This window comes from Egretta garzetta, unplaced genomic scaffold, assembly GCF_000687185.1.
Source record: "Egretta garzetta isolate BGI_Z169 unplaced genomic scaffold, ASM68718v1 scaffold976, whole genome shotgun sequence".
NCBI classification, from domain to species: domain Eukaryota; kingdom Metazoa; phylum Chordata; class Aves; order Pelecaniformes; family Ardeidae; genus Egretta; species Egretta garzetta.
The window spans coordinates 222,234-226,857 of record NW_009260085.1 but is presented as its reverse complement, the minus strand read 5'-3'; positions in this window follow the sequence as shown (position 1 = coordinate 226,857).

Here is a 4,624-nt window from a genome sequence, read left to right as displayed (position 1 = left end):
AGAGCAGCCCTGCAGAGAAGGACTTGGGGGTGCCGCTGGATGAACAACTGGACATGAACTGGCAATGTGCGCTGGCCGCCCAGAAAGCCAACCGTATCCTGGGCTGCATCAAAAGAAGCGTGGGCAGGAGGGTGAGGGATGTGATCTGCCGCTCTATTCTGCTCTAGTGAGACCCCACCTGGAGTACTGTGTCCAGCTCTGGAGTCGTCAGTACAGGAAAGACATGGACCTGTTGCAGCGGGTGCAGAGGACGGCCACAAAAATGATCAGAGGCGTGGAACACCTCTCCTCTGAGGACAGGCTGAGAGAGTTGGGCTTGTTCAGAGGTTGCCCAGGGAGGTTGTTGATGCCCCATCCCTGCAAACATTTAAGGTCAGGTTGGACAGGGCTTTGAGCAACAACCTGATTGCAGCCTTTCAGTACTTAAATGGGGCTTATAAGAAGATGGGGACAGACCTTTCAATAGGGCCTGTCGCAACAGGACAAGTGGTAATGGTTTTAGGGTAGATTCTCTAGTTGAAGATGTCCCTGCTCATTGCAGGAGGATTGGACTATGTCACAGTTTAGTCCCAGCTGGTAACTAGGCACCACAGAGCTGCTTGCTCACCCTGCCCACCTCTGGTGGGATGGGAGAGAGAATCAGAAGCTGGTGAAACACTGGCACAGGTTTCCCAGAGAGGTTGTAGATGCTCTAGCCCTGCAAACATTCAAGGTCAGGTTGGATGGGGCTCTGAGCAACCTGTTCTAGTCGAAGATGTCCCTACTCATTGTAGGGGGGTTGGACTAGATGATTTTAAAGGTTCCTTCCAATCCAAAGTGTTCTATGATTCTATGATTTAACTAGCTCGAGCCATAAATCAGTACAAACAAAATGGGGATTCATTTTTCCTTTGTGATTTCATTTTTAAAGCCAGTCCTCATGAGATGATTAGTTTTTCCTGCAGATGATGGACATCCTGAGCTCTTGTCAATTCCAGAAAGTGCTGGTTTTCACCATTTTGGAAGGTGCAGACCCCTAATGCTTGTGAGCTTGTCACTGCAGCAGCAGCTTGCTAAAGCTTACTAGCACCTGGCTTACTAATAAGCTTTCCATCCGTGTGTATCTCTATCATTTTGGACAATCTGAACCATGCTTCCTTCTGTACGTTTTATCTCATTTGGAGAGTTTGGAAATGGTGTGTTTCAGTGAAGTTTGCCTTTCAATTCTACAGACTTGAGAGCCACCTAGTGGAAGCCTCTTTCTGAATCCCCAAATTCAGTGAAGCTGCATTTTTATCACAGTGCATTACATCCCTTATTGGTATCACTCCTGACACTGTTCTTATAGCTGAACACCATATAAGAACTTCCGTTGAATTTCATATGTTTGTAGTTTTTACAGAAATGTAAATTGCTCTCTAACATATAAAATTGAAAGTGGTTTGAAAAAATGATGCAGAATTGGAATTAAGTGTTGATTTCTCACTATGACAAAAATCTTTTCGAACCTCACAGATCTCAGCATTAGACAACCTTATCAGGTAGTAGCCATGACTAACAAGGAACTTAATTCTGTAGACCCACATCTGATCAAAATTAGAAAATACACAAGCAGACAATTATACACTATATATTAGTAATATAAAACTTAATTATGATTCATCAGCACCAAAACCTAACAAATTAGGCAGTCATAAACTGAACAAAATTGCAATCACAAATTAAATCCCATTATTTCAGATAGTTACCTCTTTTCATTCTGTTTTGCGTAGAACACATTTGATTAATGATCATTAGATGCAAAAACACAAGTCACACATGCACTGATGTACCACTGATGCATCAGGCTGAGTAGCAGTTATTGTAATGCACATGTGTATAAGGTCAGTGTAGAAGCTGTAAATCAGACTGTGTCTCTGACAGGATTTTTTCATCTGTTATTGCTTTACATGTAGAGGTTAACTAAAGATGAGAAACATAATCAGCCCTGTTTTAAGCCAGTCTGCACTTCAGGAGTAAACTCTGATGTATATGTATATGTGCATTACTTAGATCTAAGTGACAGGAGTGTGGGCTTCCCACCTTTATTGGGATTGGAACAGCGTAGGGCACGCCATTAGGAGAGCACCTGCTGTTCAGCAAAAGCCAAGGAAGAAGGGTGAGGGGGCCTGGGAGTCAGGGATGTTTCCAAAGCTCAGAAAGAAAAATGGCAGGCTGGGTTTACAGAGCACACTGGGAGTCTATTAGAGTCATGGGCATGGAGAGACGCAGCAATGACACATGTGGTTTAGGTGTTATGGCTATGGTGGGACAATGAACATGTCTCATGATTCCTGTGAGGAGCTAAGGCATACCTACAAGAAGCCACAGTGGGACTGGAGGCAAGTCAAAGCACTGAGGAACAACTGAGTGTGATGGAGAAATGAGTTTCTGTGAAGAAGTAAACTTACAGTTTACACACATTCCCCTTGACTGTAACAGGGTTTGCAGGTACAACAGAGTGCTGCAAATTACTGCAAAGAGCCTGACTTACTGTGGCACTGCTCTGGTTTTACCAACTGAAATGCCAGAAAGAAACCTAGCAAAACATAGCATGCAATGGTATAAGAGCAAAATCATATCTTTAAGAAATGTCATTTTTTCCGCAAATCTAGTATCCACTCTAAATTGATTTCAGTAACACTTTTAAAACACAGAAAACTCCTCCAGCATCTGAATCAAAACCACAAACACAGATCAGGAGTTGAAAATGCCTCAAACAGCTGTCAAAACAGAGACACTAAATGGTAAAAAGGTGGAATAAGTGCAGCAAAGAAGCAGAATTGACAAGAAAGGAATACCATCTTACCCAGAGAGAGGACAAGAACAGTGAAAAAGCATACACACTTACATCAACATACTTGTTTCCTTTTAGAGGTTTGCCTGTCAACTCAAGACAGTAATAGGAAACCTGTTCTAGGAATAGTTCACAGGAGAAAAAGTGTTCCTTGAGGTAAGAGCAATCTTTCTGCTCTGTTAGCGTATAACATTGCTTCCCAGGCAAGCCAAGCAAACTTGCTTTAAATCACTATCATAAATACAGACATATATTTATTTATTGCATATACATAAATGTAATATATATGTATACATGTATATGTAATAATAAAAGCTAATATGTAGCTGGAAAACCACCCCTCTATAAGTATATACCTAGGCGAACAGAAATGGAAAATATATAATAACTAAAGAAAGAAACCTAAAATCCCAAAACTCAGCTTTTAACCAGATGCTATAGCATGCCGTCCCAGAATACTGCATTTGACATGGACATCGTTGCCATTTACCATGAGATTATGGTTTAATAAGCATGGGAATGTCTCATTAAAAATCCTTGGAAGCTTCTGGTCTTTCAGTTGCTGGTAATTCTGAGAAATGATGGAGCAACACTACAAAATCCAGTTTCTTACACAGCATGCTTAAGCTTATACAGGATGTTTAGCAGTTCAAGATACTTCACCTTGTAGATAATTTGTCCCTGTTTTAAGATGCAGGATAGAAATTGTTTATCTATATCCCAACATTTAAGTATACTTTCTTGATAGTAAGTTTGTAATACTTGGCTTAGGGTAGTTTATTTGCTTAGGTAGTCTGGATTCAAACAGAAAGAAGGTTGTTCTGAAAAAGTGGTAGTGTTCATCAAGTGAAGTCTGAACAATTGTCTGTGACTATCAAAAATACAGACACAACCTATGACACCCTTTCTAAGGAAAAAGTTTCAGTAAGGAGTTCTGCTATGACTAATGCTCTGCCATAATCCAATAAAATTCTCCAAAGAGGCTACTGCCTTATTTTAGAGGGAAACCCAGACTACAGACTGCAATGAAAAAGAACATTAAAAGTCATAAAGTTAAAATGCTACTTCATATTACCTTAAAATAGGACTTGCAGGCATAATTTGTGTCAAGCATGTTCCAAACTGTAGGCAAACCATGATATATTTTGTTTTACACATATGTATGATTTCTCCCTTCACTAAATGAAGAAATGAACCTATTGAGTCCCATAGTCTCCATTTCCTGATCATTGCCTTGGATTATTGTGATAGACATACTAAATGCAGAGAACAACTCTGAAGCATTCCAGGTTCACCTAGGAGGTTAGAAAAGAGATCCTTTTTCTGTGTTCTTCCCCAGTACTGAAGCTGATTATTTTGTGGAAGACAGAACACTTTGTCAGGATGTTCCATAGGACATATTAAAGTAAGACTATATGCTTCCTAGTGTGTCTATTCTCAGTGCATAATCCTTCAAGGATCCAAGCAAGCAAGCTTTCCATCCTCCCAGGCAGGAGTTTTGGAGTGAAGTGAAATGACACTGGAGTGGAGAACCAAGTATTAGCCTCTCCATGCATCATTGACTTTGCCTGTAAATAGAAACTGGCAAATTGTTTATGCCTCTTAGGATAAAGCAATATTAAAAGAAAAAAATATTTATCTGTGCACCTCTGTGAAGTTTGCCTGTAAACCACACATAACAGTACCTCACATCAAGCAAATGGAGGTAAAAGTCTGCCTGCTGTGACACATTCTGTCAGAAGGCATATGCTTACACACAAGGCAGTCAGAAAGAAAAGAAAAGCTGTGTAAATGCAAGGAAAAAAACTG